The sequence below is a fragment of the Gigantopelta aegis genome, chromosome 6 (assembly GCF_016097555.1).
Source record: "Gigantopelta aegis isolate Gae_Host chromosome 6, Gae_host_genome, whole genome shotgun sequence".
Taxonomy (NCBI): Eukaryota; Metazoa; Mollusca; class Gastropoda; order Neomphalida; family Peltospiridae; genus Gigantopelta; species Gigantopelta aegis.
The window spans coordinates 98,353,631-98,375,142 of NC_054704.1; the positions used below are offsets into that span (position 1 = coordinate 98,353,631).

At 36.0% G+C, this 21,512-nt stretch overlaps 1 protein-coding gene across 2 annotated transcripts in view; it reads right to left on the reverse strand.

The window, feature by feature from the left end:
- Positions 1-17,832, reverse strand: part of LOC121376057 — a 33,749-nt gene extending 15,917 nt beyond the window's left edge. The window contains exon 1 of one of the 2 annotated variants that reach the window (XM_041503833.1): positions 17,611-17,832. The gene's annotated coding sequence lies outside the window, so the exon portion shown is untranslated. Of the gene's footprint in view, positions 1-3,787; positions 4,000-17,610 lie in introns of those variants that run through there. The other variant, XM_041503834.1, reaches the window with a different exon arrangement.
- Between the last annotated feature and the right edge of the window lie 3,680 nt (positions 17,833-21,512).

Genomic DNA, 21,512 nt, shown 5'->3' on the forward strand with positions numbered 1-21,512 from the left:
ATATCACTTGCACAGTTATTATCAGTTTTACAAGTGACAATATATCACTTGCACAGTTATCAGTTGTTTTACAAATGACAATATATCACTTGCACAGTTATTATCAGTTGTTTTACAAATGACAATATATCACTTGCACAGTTATCAGTTGTTTTACAAATGACAATATATCACTTGCACAGTTATCAGTTGTTTTACAAGTGACAATATATCACTTGCACAGTTATTATAAGTTGTTTTACAAGTGACAATATATCACTTGCACAGTTATTATCAGTTGTTTTACAAATGACAATATATCACTTGCACAGTTATCAGTTGTTTTACAAATGACAATATATCACTTGCACAGTTATTATCAGTTGTTTTACAAGTGACAATATATCACTTGCACAGTTATCAGTTGTTTTACAAATGACAATATATCACTTGCACAGTTATTATCAGTTGTTTTACAAATGACAATATATCACTTGCACAGTTATTATCAGTTGTTTTACAAGTGACAATATATCACTTGCACAGTTATTATCAGTTGTTTTACAAGTGACAATATATCACTTGCACAGTTATCAGTTGTTTTACAAATGACAATATATCACTTGCACAGTTATCAGTTGTTTTACAAGTGACAATATATCACTTGCACAGTTATTATAAGTTGTTTTACAAGTGACAATATATCACTTGCACAGTTATTATCAGTTGTTTTACAAATGACAATATATCACTTGCACAGTTATCAGTTGTTTTACAAATGACAATATATCACTTGCACAGTTATTATCAGTTGTTTTACAAGTGACAATATATCACTTGCACAGTTATCAGTTGTTTTACAAATGACAATATATCACTTGCACAGTTATTATCAGTTGTTTTACAAATGACAATATATCACTTGCACAGTTATTATCAGTTGTTTTACAAGTGACAATATATCACTTGCACAGTTATTATCAGTTGTTTTACAAGTGACAATATATCACTTGCACAGTTATCAGTTGTTTTACAAATGACAATATATCACTTGCACAGTTATTATCAGTTGTTTTACAAGTGACAATATATCACTTGCACAGTTATCAGTTGTTTCACAAGTGACAATATATCACTTGCACAGTTATCAGTTGTTTTACAAGTGACAATATATCACTTGCACAGTTATTATCAGTTGTTTTACAAATGACAATATATCACTTGCACAGTTATTATCAGTTTTACAAGTGACAATATATCACTTGCACAGTTATTATCAGTTGTTTTACAAATGACAATATATCACTTGCACAGTTAATATCAGTTGTTTTACAAATGACAATATATCACTTGCACAGTTATCAGTTGTTTTACAAGTGACAATATATCACTTGCACAGTTATTATCAGTTGTTATCAAGTAACTTTAAACCAATGGGCCATCTACTTGTAATCATCAAAGATAGGTTTGAAAAGGCATTTCAAAATTTCATATTATTTTTAATTAGGAACTATTTCCTAAATCGGACTATACAAGTAACGACACGACAAATAGTGGTGTGGTACCTTAACCGGGACAACCACCAAAAAGAAACAAGCGCCATTTATTAGTAGTTAACATCAGTACCGGCAAAGACTCAGTTCGAAGGCAATGTAATACTTCGTACTGAATAATTAATTAATTGCAACAGGGTTCGTGGTTCATTGAGGACTATAGTCCTTCCCACAGGGAACGCCTTTTCTCATACCATGGAATGTTCTACAAGTTATTTATTTCTGGGCCGACTGTTTTTTTATATTGCACACAAAAATAGTGTGTCGTTGGGGGAGGGGTGTGTGGTGGGTTTATATATATATATATATATTTTTTTTTTTTTTTTTTTTTTTTTTTTTTTAAAACACTTTTACATTTCTACTTACGTCAAACCAAAGTAAAATTATTTACAAAAAAACCCAAACATTTTTGTAGGATGGAATGCCTGTAAGTAATCGGCCACTAGAATATGCGTCCGTAGGAGCGTGTGTGTTAGTGTGTGTGGAGTGTGTGTGTGTGTGTGTGTGTGTGTGCGTGTGTGTGTGCGTGTGTGTGTAATAATAAACACACTATATAGTCTATATACATTTTAAAATATAACTAGATTCTGGATACTGAAAATACCGTCTTGCTACCTCACATGGTCAGATGGCATCATTTATTTCTTTCAGATGATGTTTTCTTGCAAAGAGTTACATTCCGCAGGCACCCATTCAAGAACAGACCTAACGATATAGTGAATGAGCTGGTAGACGCCGTGAAATATGACAGACAGATACAGAATACAGAATAGTTGATGTGTAAAAAAAATCAGCCAAGGAGAAATAACGACACTGATAGAGTGATAAGAGTTGACGTAATGTGTGCACGTTGTGAATGATTCATGTTCACAATATCTCAAATATGCATTTATATTAACTTTTCAATCCGACGCCATATAACCGTAAATAAAAATATATTGTGGGAATCGTTAAATAAAACATTTTTTTACACGCCAGTTCTATAGCTTTGTGATGTGAACAATTCGGTGATGTGAACAATTCGGTGTTCAGAAACGTGTTATTGTGCTCATTCATCACAGTAGACGTAACACAATTACGCTCTGTAGTTTCATAGTGACAGCTTGTTAACAGAAAAGGAATAGTTGTTTGAGGACAACTCAGTACATCCCGAGTTTGCAGCCACTGTAATATTTCAAAGCCTTTCTGGTGACTAAAATTACATATTAAATACATTGTTCTTGTTTAGAATGCCAGTGTGTTTCCGGTTGAATGCTATTGTTTGTAGCAGTTACTATTAATTTTACTTTATAATTTTTTTATATTTTTTTTGGTAAAATGCATATTTAGGAGGATGAGCGATCGCGGTCGGTCGCCAGGCCCCTTGCTTGTTAAAGTTTTAGTGTCTAGACTGAAGACTCAAACTGTGTCTGAGACTTTAACGCCATGGCAACGTCACACAAATTGCATGTATGTGGTGTCATTAAAGATTGAAGTCTAGACTTTAAAGTTTTATAACTACGGGCCATGAATACGCCACTGAGGTCTGCCACCAATCTATATAACGCTTCGTGGTTATTTGGATTTGCACTGTCAAACTAGAACAACTTTCGGAGGTTTCCAGAGTATATAATATTTCTGTATTTCATTATTTAATGATCTCCAAAACTATCTCTATATATCGTAATATTCTTCCACGTTTTTTTCGAATGAAGAGTTCACCACAGATTCCAAATAATTCCAGAAATTGCGTCACGTATGTTGAAGCATTAATACTTTGGATAACCACACCTGTCCATACTTTTTATTACTGTACATGTATCTTCACGCCTGGTGTTAATAGGTGGAAGTACCAGACAACAGCTCACCTAGACGTCAAACCGAAATATGTTGTTTCCATACTTCTATTTTTCTCTTTTATTTGTCAACTACGTATGAGATCCCTTATTAGTTTTGCCAATGATATATTGTAGTAGCCTAAACCATAACTGACAGTGCGCTACCAACAACTGATACACCACATAAATATCCTAGGCAGATATCGCTTTTCACATTCACGTACTCGCCTATGAAGATTTCATTGACATGACCAAAGAAACCATGAGGGCCATGCTCAATCACACATATTTTTTCCCACCACCTTTTGTATTTGTCTGTCGCCCCATAAAACGTATAAAGGCGGCCCACAGGCAGTGTGGACGCCTCATCCCCAATGTGGGTCCTTCAATAAAACATTCTAGCTACGGCTATAGGAGATGGACATTCTAAGGTCTTACCTTTTCAAGATATGAAAAACATCCTTGTCTTTGGCGATGTTACCCCTGTGTTTGCTTTCTAGACACACGTTTATGTTAACAAATCTAAATACACACGCACTACTGTCGATGAATGGGCGTATAGATCTGTACACTTAAATCTGTGTACCACAGCTAACCCGGAAAATCAACAGTTTGGCTGTACTCGCTGAAACGTGTGCTGAACTCGTAATACCCAGTATATGGGGTGGGGTTTTTAAAGGAAAGGAATATTCGTCTGAGGACACCTCGGCATATTTTAAACTACGTCTGTTTGGTGTCTAACATATTACATACGGTTATTTCGATTCTTGGTAGAGAACGCTAGAGAGGGAATCCGCTGCCGCTACATAGGATACGTCTACCGAATACGCAGCAAACCATCTTTTTCCACACAGCCCTTTACACTGTGTTGTTTACATAATTGTATAAATAATATTTCCATATACTTATCTTTTTATGACACCCAATAGCCGATGTGTATTTTTGTGCTGGGGTGTCGTTAAACATTCATTCATTCACTGAGGTCTATCCTGTGCAAGTTTGGTTTTTCTAAGATAGTCTAGGGAATGGCAGTCCTCCTGCGGCGATGTAAGATGGATGAAACTTCCTGTTACGGATCTCCTAGGGTACGGGCGATCCTCCTAGGGACGAGCACTTGGTGGTGGATCATGGAAGCAATCACGACATTGCCAAACGTCCTTTCAGAGATATGATTTGGATATCACAATTCAGTTTGTCGTTCAGATGTATATGTCAAGATCGTACATACTACGGACTTAGGTGTAGCAGTTCGTGGTGCGCTGGCTGGGATTGGGCAAAACCATGTCCTGTGACCTATCACATATTAGGCGAGTACTCTACCACTGAGCTACAATCTGGCCTATATTTATAGAATATAATGTTTTTGAAAAAGGTGAAGTTTGTTTTGTTTAACGAAAAGCGCTGAAATACATTGTTGGATGTCAAACCTTTGGTAACTCTGACACGTGGTCTTCAGCAAAATACCACTACATGTTTACATTGGCTGCAAGGAATCTTTATATCACTGTCTAACATACAGGACAACACAAACTAGTACTATGGTCTTTGATATGCCAGTCGTGGGGCACTGGTGGAGGTGGGTGAAAGTAATTTGGTATTTCAAGGAGAGTCCATCCTATAACCCAAGAACTTCAGGCGAGCGCTCTACCGACTGAGCTAGACCCGTTTTAGAAAGTCATGCATGCTATGCAGCAGTGCCTTATTCTTGACTGCCTTTAAAGGCCCCTGCGCGTGCTGTAACCTCACCGTGGTGCAGGAGTGTAACATTCTCTATACAGCACAAATTGAAATTTTGAGTAAAAGTCAGTATCTATCTGTGATATTTGTATTTTTGGACAGTTCTTTACACTGTGTTTTTATTTAAATCTTTTTATATTGATGTTGACCATCGTTTGACACCCAGTGGCCGATGAATTTTTCGTGCTAGGGTATCGTTAAACATTCATTCATTCATTCAATGCCTTTAATATTAGATGTTCCAGTACAATACATTGTGAAACAAGAGTACCGGTGAAGTACATGATACTGCTATCAGGAGTTTGATGGAAAAACATATCTATATTAATGAATATGTTAGGGTATGATTCAAGTATAATTATGTGAAATGTTTGCAATGGCATGGATGAACAGTTTGTTTTGGACCAACCACCATCCCAAGTTGTTCCTATATGTGGTGTTATGGTTCTGTATGCATCTGTATGCAAGATATGATCTGGACAAGGATTTACCGTTATGTTCAGTAGACTGTGAAAAGTAGGTCACAGTGACCTAGTAATAGTACGCGACACACCGCCACCCCATGTTAGTAGTATAATTATACTACTCATGTTGTTCCTACATGTGAAATTTGATGGTCCTGTATGCATCTATATACAAGATATGGTCCGGACAAGAAAAGGTTAACAGACGGACGGACGGACGTCATACTATAATACGACCCATCATAGATGGGCGTATAAAAAAAGACACTTACAAAATAATATTCAACCTGCAGGTTATTAACTGTACATGCATTAGAGATTATATTACTTTGGAAAATTTTCAAAACATAGACTAACATGATCAAAATTTAAGACTCAATCAGGATTAACATAATGCAAAAAATAGTTTGAATATTTTCTTTTCTATAGGAAAAACAAAACTAATTTGGCAAGGATTTGATTTGTTGCTTCTTTTCTAACTATATAAACACACGAGTCCATATCTATTTCCTTTGTAGATATGCCAGTGCATGTCTTTATACATATATATATAACACCAGTCGGCGGAATTTGAAATGGAAACCTCCATAAAGCGGTTGGGGGTTAATATCATAGGCTTCAAATGACAATATCTTCACTGATGAATTCATCCTTTTGGACATTTTAACAATACCTTTATGGGGATGCGTATTATGGTGCAGGAGACTTGTATCTCTGGGTTGTTGTTTTTTTTGGAAGCTTTTTGTAGGATTATAGTGCAAGACGATAAAAAAACCCACTATTGATGTCAGTTTTGCGTGTATTTGCACTTAAGTGCTATACAAATACAACGTAGCAGAATTCACTGGTTTGGAGATGTCGTCTGCATACAAACTACATTAAATGAAAAGACTTTCAGAATATCAGTGTACATGGATGACTGTCACTATAAAGGACAGAACTATTTGTTTAACAATATGCTTGTACCTTTTGAACTATAGCTATTTGGAATTTAACACACGATTATTCTGTCACTTGCTCTAGGGTGAAGCAGGAACCCCGCTGCCACTATATATACTCCACACAAAAAACCCAGCAATTTATGACCGACATGATACAGTATTGAGAATACATACATGTACATGAATATATAGTGTAGTACTACTAGTAGTACGTGTCTAACAAGTTATAAGATAAATGCTATGAATATATAGTGTAGTAATATTAGTAGTACGAGTCTAACAAGTTATAAGATAAATGCTATGAATATATAGTCTAGTACTATTAGTAATGCTATGAATATATAGTGTAGTACTATTAGTAGTACGTGTCTAACAAGTTATAAGATAAATGCTATGAATATATAGTGTAGTACTATTAGTAATGCTATGAATATATAGTGTAGTATTATCAGTAGTACGTATCTAACAAGTTATAAGATAAATGCTATGAATATATAGTGTAGTACTACTAGCAGTACATGTCTAACAAGTTATAAGATAAATGCTATGAATATATAGTGTAGTACTACTAGCAGTACGAGTCTAACAAGTTATAAGATAAATGCTATGAATATATAGTGTAGTACTACTAGCAGTACGAGTCTAACAAGTTATAAGATAAATGCTATGAATATATAGTGTAGTACTACTAGCAGTACGTATCTAACAAGTTATAAGATAAATGCTATGAATATATAGTGTAGTACTACTAGCAGTACGAGTCTAACAAGTTATAAGATAAATGCTATGAATATATAGTGTAGTACTACTAGCAGTACGTATCTAACAAGTTATAAGATAAATGCTATGAATATATAGTGTAGTACTACTAGCAGTACGTGTCTAACAAGTTATAAGATAAATGCTATGAATATATAGTGTAGTATTATCAGTAGTACGTGTCTAACAAGTTATAAGATAAATGCTATGAATATATAGTGTAGTACTATTAGTAATGCTATGAATATATAGTGTAGTATTATCAGTAGTACGTATCTAACAAGTTATAAGATAAATGCTATGAATATATAGTGTAGTACTACTAGCAGTACGTGTCTAACAAGTTATAAGATAAATGCTATGAATATATAGTGTAGTATTATCAGTAGTACGAGTCTAACAAGTTATAAGATAAATGCTATGAATATATAGTGTAGTATTATCAGTAGTACGAGTCTAACAAGTTATAAGATAAATGCTATGAATATATAGTGTAGTACTACTAGCAGTACGAGTCTAACAAGTTATAAGATAAATGCTATGAATATATAGTGTAGTACTACTAGCAGTACGTGTCTAACAAGTTATAAGATAAATGCTATGAATATAAAGTGTAGTAATATTAGTAATGCTATGAATATATAGTGTAGTACTATTAGTAGTACGAGTCTAACAAGTTATAAGATAAATGCTATGAATATATAGTGTAGTACTACTAGCAGTACGTGTCTAACAAGTTATAAGATAAATGCTATGAATATAAAGTGTAGTAATATTAGTAATGCTATGAATATATAGTGTAGTACTATTAGTAGTACGAGTCTAACAAGTTATAAGATAAATGCTATGAATATATAGTGTAGTACTACTAGCAGTACGTGCCTAACAAGTTATAAGATAAATGCTATGAATATAAAGTGTAGTAATATTAGTAATGCTATGAATATATAGTGTAGTACTATTAGTAGTACGAGTCTAACAAGTTATAAGATAAATGCTATGAGTATATAGTGTAGTACTATTAGTAATGCTATGAATATATAGTGTAGTACTATTAGTAGTACGTGTCTAACAAGTTATAAGATAAATGCTATGAATATATAGTGTAGTACTATTAGTAATGCTATGAATATATAGTGTAGTATTATCAGTAGTACGTGTCTAACAAGTTATAAGATAAATGCTATGAATATATAGTGTAGTACTATTAGTAATGCTATGAATATATAGTGTAGTACTACTAGTAGTACGTGTCTAACAAGTTATAAGATAAATGCTATGAATATATAGTGTAGTACTATCAGTAGTACGTATCTAACAAGTTATAAGATAAATGCTATGAATATATAGTGTAGTACTATTAGTAATGCTATGAATATATAGTGTAGTACTATTAGTAATGCTATGAATATATAGTGAAGTACTATTAGTAGTACGTGTTTAAAACGTTATAAGATAAATGCTATCTATTGGGGGGAAAAAACAACACTATTTTTGTGTGCAATTTAGAAAACAATCTGCTCAGAAATAAATAACTTGTAGTACAAATACTATAGTAAGAAAACAGCGCTTCCTGTGGGAGGACTATACGTTGCTTAACTGTTGTGTGGGAGTATAGGCTACACCTACCTAACAGCAACACATGTCATGTCATAGGGTTTTACGTGCACATTCAGAACAAGCTGTTGTAGCGCACGCCTGTCGTGGGCACAAGATCCGGCCTTGGCCGCCTCCTCCGTCCATGACAGGACAGCAACACCACTGGTCCAGACCTTTTATATGCACTTCCCATAGAAGTGATGACACATCCAGGCACTGAATTGTGCTTCTGTAGACATTAGGTCAACACGCGTATATCGTGCAAAGTTTTCACAAGAATACCTTTATGCACTTCAGTAGCATCAGTAAATGTTGGTTTTCAAAATACAAATAAATGGAACAACAAAACATCAAAATAATTTAAAGGACGCAGCCAGTTACATCTTGAACAACTGATTCTTTTTGTGCGTCTCTACACAAATTTGTCTTGAAAAAAAGAAATGTATTCGAGGGAAAAGAAAAAAAAGGTTACATGTACCAGCCGTGGGTATCGGATGGGATGGGTTAAAAACCGATATATCTGCATCCGCTCTGCGTTCTGACAAAAGTAAATAACGTTACGGTTCGCGAATAAACTGACTGGTTCCCAAAGTTCCATTTAACGTGAATGAAGCGCACGAGCCAGCCCGTGGGAATAGGGGTGGGAGTCAGAGAGTCTGTGCCCCAAGCCAGTATATCATGTTGTCTATTGATTAATAATATCTATAATTTTGACGATTTCTCTACTATAAACAAAAACAAATACATGGAAGGTTAAAAAAAAAAAACCAAAAACTCCACACCTAATACAATACGAAAAAACCAAACATATTCTGTTTAGTGTTATAAAAGTTCGATAAGACAGAAATACTTTACAATGTTGAAATTGGGAACATTTCATTTGCATATGAAGCTGTAATCTGATGTAAGTTCAAGTATTTAGAGGAGATCATGTTGTCGCCATTCTTCAGTTTCCTTTGAGTCTTACAGTTCAGATCGCACTTATTATCATGACGTTTTAGTGACGCTGACGTGACAAGACGCCAGGGCGGAATTCAATGGCGCGTTCAGGAAACCGCAATCGTTAGGCATCCTGAACATGCCTCACATGTAAAATATTGAATGTAAGTTTACGTGTTACCGTTTGCTATTTTCAAAAATTAATTTTCATATATATATATATATATATATATAATTTAACGTCTACAGCGTTTAAAAATAACACAGTTGTCTAGCTGCTTCCTGTTTATAAAAGAGTGGTGGGTATTAGTGATGGTTTTCCAAATGTAGACATACAGAACAACGAATTATTAAAATAATTCAAAGGACACAGCCGGTTAGGCCTAAACAAAAGTGTTTGATTCTGTGCCCTCCAACAGTGAGGTTGTCTAGGTCGGCTTTTTAACCAAAAAAACTACATTCATCCTCTTGGATAAAATTTTCTGTATATGTATTATTTTCACTTACATTGTTTTTTTAATCAGAACAAAATAATAATACATCGAAATAAATTAGGGTCAGTCCTTTCTTGTAGGACTTGTGAGGTTATCGGAAACACACCATTTGTTTAGGCCTTAAATCCATTGACATTTGTCTCTTTTGTTAGCCTCTGCAATATGATACTGTCCTGTAGCAGTACCTATGGTATATAATAAGCAACTGACTGCATTCTTGACGTATCTGTAGTCTGATATCTAAAGAGTTATCTTTATATAAAAAAACCTTTATGTGTATATTTTGCACGGCGAAACGAACTTTTGAGAGTTTGAAAGTATTTCAGTCATATCATGTATACGGTAACCATAATAATCGGGGCATTATATCCATAATCAGAATATGGTGTTAGCAATTATCGTGTTTTCTGTGAAAGGCAGAATGTACATTCATTTCTGATTGCATTTAGAGGTATTTCACCCTCGAAATAATTTGAGTTTACTTTCTGTTCCTTGCTAGACATATTAGGCTATTCTATGCACATCCGTGTGCCCATTCGGGTGTCCCCTTTTAGCCGAAGCTGTAGAAAGGTTTCTGGCGCGTGTACGTGAACGCCTTCCGTAGCCCATAATCGTTGTGAGAGGAACACGGACATTTAACACGAGTAAAGGCGAAGCCACACAATACGATAATTGTCACGAGTATAGCCGATTGACAAGACAAACATTCAGGCGACGCAACACGATGCGAGTTCTCCTACGAGAATAGACGATTGCATATAGCAAGCAATGCAATCGTAATAGTGTCTTGTCACAGTCGACTATTCTCGTGGCTATCCACGTACGAGGCACTCGTTTCGTGTGGAGTCGCCTTAAGTCTTGGACACGTAACTAGCATTAGTAAATTATTCTAGACCGTGCACGAGTCCCGCCTTCTGGCCTGTACACTCGAGGATGTAGATGCCAGTGTTGGTGTATGTACTCGTGAATACACAGCGCACTTGACACAAAGGCGCGGGCAAATATGTGATAAAGACTTTTGGTTACATCATCTGTGCAAATACCCAACCGGCAAGACTGTTAATGCACTGGGATGTCCCACGGTCACTAGTCGTTGGTGGGGAAAAGGTGATTTAAAAACGTTTTCCTTGTTAATTGGCTATTACGATATTTGGACTTGTAAGATTTACATACACGATGGTTTACATACACGTACAAACCTAAGTTTCAAGTGACGTGTGACTATCTCTAGATTGCTGTATTTTTCCCTATGAATTCGGAACTTCTTTAGAAAGCTGTACTAAATTGTCCATCTCGTTGATAAAATTTCAGTTTCATCCCTTAGAGATGCAATCTCGCATTTCCATTATATAACATCGGTTACCTTTACTACCATAGTTTTAATAAACTGGCGTGCTTGTTATCTGCTTTGATACAGCATAAGATGTTTTCGCCATTTTGTTTTAATCCTTCAGAAACTCCTTACTCCTTGAAGGGTGAATTGACGCATACTATAATTTTAACGAATATCGGAGAATAGCGTGACAATAAAGAACATCAATAACAAAACTCGACATACAATCAAACGTTGTTATCGCGAGCTCTGTTGTCTCGCAAAACTGTATATCTCGAGATTTCGAAATTGTCCTATGGCAAAATGTGCAGCAACAGCTATTTACGTTTATCTGGAACCACCGAGCATGGAACTAACATGGAACTAACATGGAACTAACGACTGAGCTAGATTCTGCCCCATTATGCGGAAAAAAATAAAATGTTGAAAAAAGTAAAAAGAAGTTTAACCTTTTATATAGCTTAATGACATCACCAAAGCAGATTGATTATTCAATCATTGGCTAGTGAATGTCGAACACTGTACACTTCTAACAGACTTCAGAGGAAATCCTCTACATTATTTTCCATTAGCATCAAGCACAGCACATACCATGTATTTGATATACTAGTGATATTGGAACGTGGTAAGAGCAATGGGCCCGTTGTTAAAAAAGTAGAAAGTTATATGAAAATACAATGTACCATAGACTGGCACATTTCAAATCCGTTGTTACTCCATCGTCTGTTGTTGCAATAACACAACCTTAAATCAACACTGAAGTCCATCTCTTGACATCAGTTGTTCTTTAGAAGCTATGCGGAAGCGGAAGTCCATTGCGTGTGTTTACACAAAACGTATTGATCGTGTATTGTTATACCGAGTGAGGTGAAATAATTGTTGACGTTCTTTTTGAGACACAATTTACTTCCGTGTACCCGATGATAAAAATGGATGATTGTAAATTTCCATATAGACTTTACAGTTTATTTAGTATCCCGCCTTCATGAGTATAATTATTATACAATTCAGTTTGTTGACTATGACAGCGAAAAGAGAAGAATCTTTAACAAAACCCCAACACGCTTTAATAATTTAAGTTTGCTTTGCTTAACAACAAAACACAATGATTAATTAATCATAGGCAATTGCATCTTAAATGTTTGGTAATTTTGACACAGTCTCCTAAAAAAATCCGCTTCAGTTTGTTTTCGTTGGCATCAGTCGATCTTTTATATGCACTTTCCCACAGACAGGGCGACACATACCACTGTCTTTGATATACTAGTCATGTGGCGTTGTTGGGACGCGGGAAAAATAATCAGAGAATGTGTCCACCAACATTTTTTGGGGAAAGATTTATTGCCCCCAGAACATAGGCAGTGAACAGGTTGGGGAGCCGTTGTCACTGTCTTACAAAGTACATATTTAAACAATAGTATCTAAACAAAATATGCTATTTAAATATTTTAATGCTTTCTATAATATTTATAAGACGGAAAGGGCGAGAGAGAGACACAGAGAGAGAAACACACACACACACACACACACACACACACACACAGAGAGAGAGAGAGAGAGAGAGAGAGAGAGAGAGAGAGAGAGAGAGAGAGAGAGAGAGAGAGAGCAACAGCAGTAGACAAGTGTCAAGACGTTGTGGGGATAGTGAGATAGTATTAGAGAATGACATTTTAATTAGTACTCTATTTCCAAGTGAACTTTTAAAGCATTATTTTTAATTTAAAAATTCTTTCAAAGAGTGTTTTATAGGGTGTCCATTGCTTATGAAATGCTTCATAGTTGCAATTTGTGTAATAAATATTTTTTTCTATTTCAAAATTATTTTAAGAATATTTTTTGCGGCATTGATATGTAAATTTCTTTTTTGTACTTTCATACTGTAAATATAATATTTTATGTTGATAGTCAGCCAGTTTACAAAACTACCTTTTTCGTTGTTAATCATGCCTAACATAACTATGTCTCTGCTTAGAGTAATATTAATTCCAGTTTCATTCCAGTGTCCACCAACATGGTTCGATTTATTGATCTAAGCAGACATTGTATAAATAATTGGTCGGATATTATAGATATATTTAGACTATTTCTGTCTTTAACATACCATGCATGTGAAACGTATTTTTAAAACGCATCTGAATGAATCAAAATATTGAAGTTTTTCTGGAAAAGACAGTTTACGGGTGATTTCATATATGAAAAGAAAAAACAGTAACAATAAAAAAAATAAGTTCATTTTGTTCTATAGAATCTGCGTTAACAAAAGAAAATAGATTTGTTTAGATCTTTACGTTTTTCCAGCGGCCCGTGTACGAGAGAAACGTCCATACAAATTGCAACACGACCATTATGGAAATACGCACATGTATAGTGCATGACGTGGAGCGGAAACTGGTCCCGAATGGACATGTTGTTTCCGCTTCACCTCCCTTTAATCAATATGCTGATAATTGTCATCGTGTATTTTCGAGCTTATATTCAATTAACGTTCAAGCACGCTGTGTTGGACGTTCAATCCATCTGTCTGAGTCGGTCTTGTCCAAAGTTACAGTTTGTTTTATTTAACGACACCACTAGAGCACATTCATTTATTAATCATCGGCTAAATTGGATGTCGAACATTTGGATGATTGAATTTTTCATTGGTAGCAAGGGATCTTTTATATGCACTCTCCCACAGACAAGATAGCACATACCACGGTCTTTGATATACCTATCATGGTGAACTGGCTGAAACGAGTGACATTACACGTCATTTAGTTTGGATGGAGCTTGGACTAGGCTGCAAACCTTTATGGGGCAAAACAAAATTCATAACGCCATTTGTTAATACAGTTAGCGATGAAAGTCGATTTTAGATAATAGTAATACTAATTAACACATATTTTTGGTTTGTTTTAAAACAAGATCATTCTATATGGAATGAAATCAGTGGGTCACAAGAGGTATGGATGGGGTGGTACGAGGGTGTCGGTGAAAACCCCGTATGTGAAGAGCTTGCTATTAACAAGAGACATTCAACCAGAAGCCAGCTTGTTTGGGGTTAAAGGTGAAATTTGTTTAAACTTTTAGAAAGAAAGAAATGTTTTATTTAACGACGCACTCAACACATTTTATTTACGGTTATATGGCGTCAGACATGGTTAAGGACCACACAGATATTGAGAGAGAAACCCGCTGTCGCCACTTCATGGGCTAGTCTTTTCGATTAGCAGCAAGGGATCTTTTTATGCACCATTCCATAGACAGGATGGCACATACCACGGCCTTTGATGTACCAGTCGTGGTGCACTGGCTGGAGCGAGAAATAGATTAAAGGGGCCCACTGACGGAGATCCATCCCAAACCGACCGCGCATCAAGCGAACGCTTTACCACTGGGCTACGTCTTGCCCAAACTTTTAGAAAGACGTAATAACTATAAATAATGTCCACTGAAGACAGATTTATTTCAAAATGGTAACTGTCATAGGCGGATACAGCAAGTTTCTATGGAAGGGTAGTGCGCTTTGAAATAGGACATTTAATATTTAGAATAGGGTTCCTTTTTTATTTATGTTTAAGGACACCGAAAGTACATTAACATGTATTATATGTGTGACAGCCTTCCTCGGAAACAGTAAGTCGACCATTAAAATCAAATCAGATTATTGTATTCACCTGCTAAACACTGTATTTGGGGACATCGAAATTCGGAGGGGTGCACACTCTGAATACGCTCCCCTTGTACCGCGCCTGCCCGTGTCGAATACTTCAACATATGTTTAAGTTTAAACATGACAAAGTCGCCGAATCCTGTGTCATATAGTAAATATGACGCTTATTGCTCAGGACGATTGTGGCATGTTTTCTGGGGACATGGTGGACCTACGGTATTCCACAGGACACTAATATGTATTATACTGAAGATGTTCATGGTACTTTGAAGTTCGAATAAGGGAGTGTGCACGCCCAGTTCGCTTCCTCTGGACCCGCCCCTGTAGACATGTTACTCAACATGTGTTGAGATTTATGGCCAATTCGTGTTTGAATTGTGCCTCTAAAAATAAATTGTCAGTTTTATGGTCATCAAATTCGTCTCAAGATGACATTCATTTCCTTATTGTCGATAGAACGCTTATCGGTTTTTCTACTTTTAATACTAGAAGTATTATAAATAGAATAATGAAGACTTAATGGCGTACAAATGCAAGGGTTATCTCTTCTTCTTTTTTTGATGTTCTGTTAAAACACATCTTGTTGAAGGGATGAATGAGGAAGACAATTATTACACCACAACGTATATAATTTTAAAATGCTTACGTATCCTCTTTTCCCTTCATTCTATTGTTTCTGCTTATAGCTTTAAGAAATTGCACTACATATCAGGTCGTAGCTAGTGGGGTTAAAGTTGTTAAAACATTTTGATGTCTGTGCAAATATTAAAATTTATTTACCTTCATAGTTGTATTGCAATGTATTGTATTTTTCCTACAGCTCTTTACACAGTGGCACAATTTTCTGTACACAATTCAGTGTCCTGTACACAATTATATAATGTTTTTGTTTGTTTTGTTTGTGTGGGGGATTTTGGGGTTGTTTTTTTGTTTGTTTTTTTGTTGTTTTTTTGGGGGGTGGGGTTAATGGAAATAATTATATTAATATTCTTACCTATGTTTGACATCCAATAGCCAATCTGTTGTTTTGGTTTTTTTTATTTGTTTGGGTTGTTGTTGTTTTTGTTGGGGGTTTTTGGGGGGTTGTGCTGGAGTGTCGTTAAACATCATTCATTCATTCATTCATGCATGCATAGAGGGACGGCAAACATGGAACCACCCAAAGAAAAATTGTTGAAATCCCAATTCGAAAAAAAAATCGGATATTGGATGTCAAGCAAAGTATGTATTTGAATGAAAATATTTTAATAAACATTGTCATTACATTACTACTGTAAACATGACGTCCATTCTGTATGCTGACGCCATATAACCGTAGACAAAATGTGTTGAGTGCGTCGTTAAATAAAACATTTCCCTCCATTCTGTGTTGTAAAAGAGCACCTATATTAAAGATTTGGCTGTTCATTTTGACATTATCAAGTACAAATACTTAAAAATTAAATGTTATTTCTATCTACATGTATGTATAATGCACTGGTTGGCAGCGTTTAATAGCAACGTTTTCGCTAAAGTTTGTATGTTTTGTTTAACAACACCACTAGAGCATACTGATACACTCAAACATGTTTAAAGCAGTAGACGTATTAAATTTTGACTATGGCGGAATGTACATGACTTCAGCAGTAACGGTTTGTTGTTATTGACTGTTACTTCACAAACATAAATTTCTCTTCGTAGTACACTTGAACATACCCGTACCGCTTTAATTACTTTCCGCCAACACTTCAGTTTTGCTATCGACTATATGTAACACATGCTTAACAACGTTAACATCCCGTGCCGCATTTTTACAAATACTCACGTGTGTCGCCTGTACATATATTAAACCAAACAAGGAAAACGGGTATCGTTATGCCATTAAAATTACTTTACCATATATACATGTGACATTATACATTTATATTTTTCAGTAAATAATATCATAGATTTGCATATGCAGGACCGTGCATAGCTGGTGGCAGGAGCCGTTGCCTCTCCCTCCCCCCTCCCCCAGAAAAATACGAAAAAAGCCCTTTTGTGGTTTAAAAGTGCTGAAGACCCTATAATAATTATTATTGCGCATTGGTTCAGTTTTACTGCCCCCTCCTCCGTGTTTTAGTATAGATTCGGCCCTTGTATATACCATACAGATGATTTTTTACAATAATAATTTAGAGTAATAGATAACATTGACTAAACCACCATTTCACATTCACTATTAAGCTGCCGAACCACGTTTTGGGAAACTATAGCCAGCGGCGTAGTTGATCACCTTGGCAATCACCGGTAAACTAGACGTAAAACAGGTCGACTATTAAAACTACGAATACTAAACACAAAACAAACAAAAAATCAACTTACCGTATATACGAAACAAACTTTTAGTTTTCACCATTTAGGTGAAGGCAACAGAGTCTCTCTCCAGTTTGTAAGTCCTATGATAAGAGTTGTATGTTTACCCGGGGTGATGATGACCTAAATATTTTCCAACTTCCAACGGTCTGTCGAACTAAGGCGAAGCCACAACGCGACCACTTAACAATGTCATTGAGGAGATTTCAAAAGATGTATATGCTTCATAGAAAAGCCGATCTATGCAAACGCCTACACGGGTCGAAGGCTTTTTAAGTCAATCTCGACAATATCCTAAGATTTTTTATTGGTTTCAATAAGGTCATGCTTGCTTTCTGCTCGCCGCACCTGGTCCGCCACTAACAATCTTTGGGCACAATGCGTGGGCCATATTAAGTATAAATTATGGATAGATGTACATCAGAACGATAGCTTTTTAACAGATCCGCATATATTGATGTATTGTGTGAGTCATGTAATTGTAAATGGCTATTAATCAAACCAATGCTACCTTCTGCATGAAGGTATTATTCAAATATTACGTGCAAAAGGTAGACTGGTGATAGAGTTGAATTTAAAGACATACACCTCTCCCATATCGCTTTGAATGATATTTCTAAGTAATATACTATCGTTGTTTTATTATTGTTGTAAACGAAACAACCTATATATTTTATGATAAAGTTTGTTTCGTTTAATGACACCACTAGAGCGCATTGGTTTATTAATAATCGACTACTGGATGAGAAACATTTGGTAATTATGGCACGTATTCTTCAGAGGAAACCCGCTACATTTTTTCCATTAGCAGCAAGGGATCTTTCATATGCACTTTCCCCCAGACAGGACATCACAACCCACGACCGTTGATATACCAGTCGTGGGTCACTGATTGAGACGGGAATAATCATAGAATGATTCTTTAACACCGGAACCCCAGTCTAAAACTGGATGGTGGATGGATGGATGGATGGGTGGGTGGGTGGGTAGATGGGTATGGATGGATCAACTGATTTGATGATGGATTTGTATGGATGTATGGGTTTTGATGGATAGATGGGTAGATGGTTTTGAATGGATGGATGGATGGGTAGGTGGTTTTGGGTGAATGGATGGATGCATACTTTTTTATATACAATTCCATATTCAGTAGGGTTATCGTTGTTTGGGGACAACACGATACATACATACATACATACATACATATATATAAGGTCAGTTAATACACACAAGGGATCTATCAAAAAATGTTGTATGGTGTTATATACAGATAAAACGAACATTCTCTCATGGGCGGGGGGCACATACCATTTAAGAAATTTGATTAATGTTTTTATTAGCAACCTTCATTTTTGCTGAAAATCGCAGTTCCATTGTTGGGAAGGAAGGAAATGTTTTATTTAACGACGCACTCAACACATTTTATTTACGGTTATATGGCGTCAGACATATGGATAAGGACCACACAGATATTGAGAGAGGAAACCCGCTGTCGCTACTTCATGGGCTACTCTTTTCGATTAGCAGCAAGGGATCTTTTATATGCACTATCCCATAGACAGGATAACACATACCACGGCCTTTGATGTACCAGTCGTTGTGCACTGGCTGGGGCGAGAAATAGCGCAATGGGTCCACTGACGGGGATCGATCCCAAACCGACCGCGCATCAAGCGAGCGCTGTACCACTGGGCTACGCCTCGCCCCTCCAATTTGGGGATACTTGTTTCAACCTCTTGTGTATGCTGAATAATAACCGTATAACAAATAAAAGTGTATTTATTTATTGGCAACTAATAATAGTATTTGCACAAATAATCAATGTCACATATTACTACCAATCAGACCCGCAGCTGTTTGTATTTCATGGTGCACCTCCGACTTTGACACGGAACTTCTCTTCTTCGGTACATGAATGAATACATTAATGTTTAACGACACCCCAGCACGACAAATACATCGGCTATTGGATGTCAAACAGTCTTAGTGTACAACGTGTTATATATACCTTCTCATAGACAGGACAGCACATACCACGGTCTTTGATATACCAGTCGTGGGATGTGGAAAAATACAATCACAGAATGGGTCCACTGAAATGATTCGATCGTACGACGCAAGCAGCTCAGGCTCTACCAACTGAGCTAGAGTTTCACAGTGGTCGTTATGGACAGGTAGCTCTTACTTACAGGTGGTCGTAACACCATTCTTGACATATCTAAACCATAATATAAAAAATGATGATACAAACTCCTCCTATGAACAACAATGAAACATCTGTCATCCTACGCGAACTGTGTCACTCCATTTTCGAGTTTTATTTAACTGATTGAAATAAAACCTCCGATAACTCACCCCGTATTTGTTTAAGCTTTGTGTGGGACCTTACTTTTGTAAGTGTCTTTTGTCGAGGAGTGCCTACACAGAACATGTCTGTGGTGCCAGAGCTTAGCTCGCTGTTCGGGTTATCTTGTCTGGGTCAATATTGACAATCCGGGTCACTCATCAGGTGTCGACAGTTCGCAGTCACGTGATTTGTAAAACCTGCTTATAAATTTTATGAACTTTTATGGAATAGTTGCTTAAATGGACATTTCTGAGTTTCCTGCAATTTTTAAGATGTTATCAACTGACCTCGACTTTTTAACGATTGTAATTACATGTTAAATATATTTTTCTGCGTAAAATATTAGTGGCTGTATATTAAACGTGTTTCTGATCGTTCTAATATTTGTACTAGGTTAAATTTCATTTTATTTCCTAACAAAACATTTTTTCGTACGTAAAAAATTATTTGAAGACCGAATCCAGTTTGAGCTTCTTACAAATATTAAGACGACCAAAAACACATTGAATATACACACACTGATATTCTAAACAAGAAAATATATTTAATATGTAAGTTTAATCGTAGAAATATTTTATTAGTCGAAAACATCCTACAATGCAGCAAACTCGGGAATGTCCCTTTAACGTTACCTTAGCACATTTTAAATTGCAGCTGTTTGTTGTCTAAAATAGGATATTTCGACACTTGGGGAAAAGAGAGAGAGAGAGAGAGAGAGAGAGAGAGAGAGAGAGAGAGAGAGAGAGAGAGAGAGAGAGAGAGAGAGAGAGAGAGAGAGAGAGAGAGAGAGAGAGAGAGAGAGAGAGAGAGAGAGAGAGAGAGAGAGAGGGAGAGAGAGAGAGAGAGAGAGAGAGAGAGAGAGAGAGAGAGAGAGAGAGAGAGAGAGAGACGGACTTGTTGCTGCCGCCACATACATTTGTAGGCTACCAAATAAGCAGTACTAGTTTTGAATTTTTATAGGCACTTTCCCATAGGCAGGATAGTACCGACCTAGGCCTTTCGGTGTAACATCCATTGTAAACTGATGGCGAGTGTGTTCTGTATTGTGATTGGTTAATTACATTCTCGTTCCGGGATCAAATAGACAATAACACCCGGAAAGCTAATGACGTCAAGGAGGGCGATCAATCTTACAACTCATTAAAGGGACATTCCTGAGTTTGCTACATTGTAAAATGTTTCCGACTAATAAAATATTTCTACGATTAAACTTACATATTAAATATATTTTCTCGTTTATAATATCAGTGTCTGTATATTCAATGTGTTTCTGGTCGTCTTAATATTTGTAAGAAGCCCAAACTGGATTTTGTATTCAAATAATTTCGTACCTACGAAAAAATATATTTTAGGAAATAAAATGAAATTTACGCTAGTGCAAATATTAGAACGATCAGAAACACGTTTAATATACAGCCACTAATATGTTATGCAGGAAAATATATTTGATATGTAATTACAATCGTTAAAAAGTCTGTTAGTCGATAACATCTTAAAAATTGCAGCAAACTCAGGAATGTCCCTTTAAATCTCGGGAGAGCGCTCTACATACATTTATTCATTT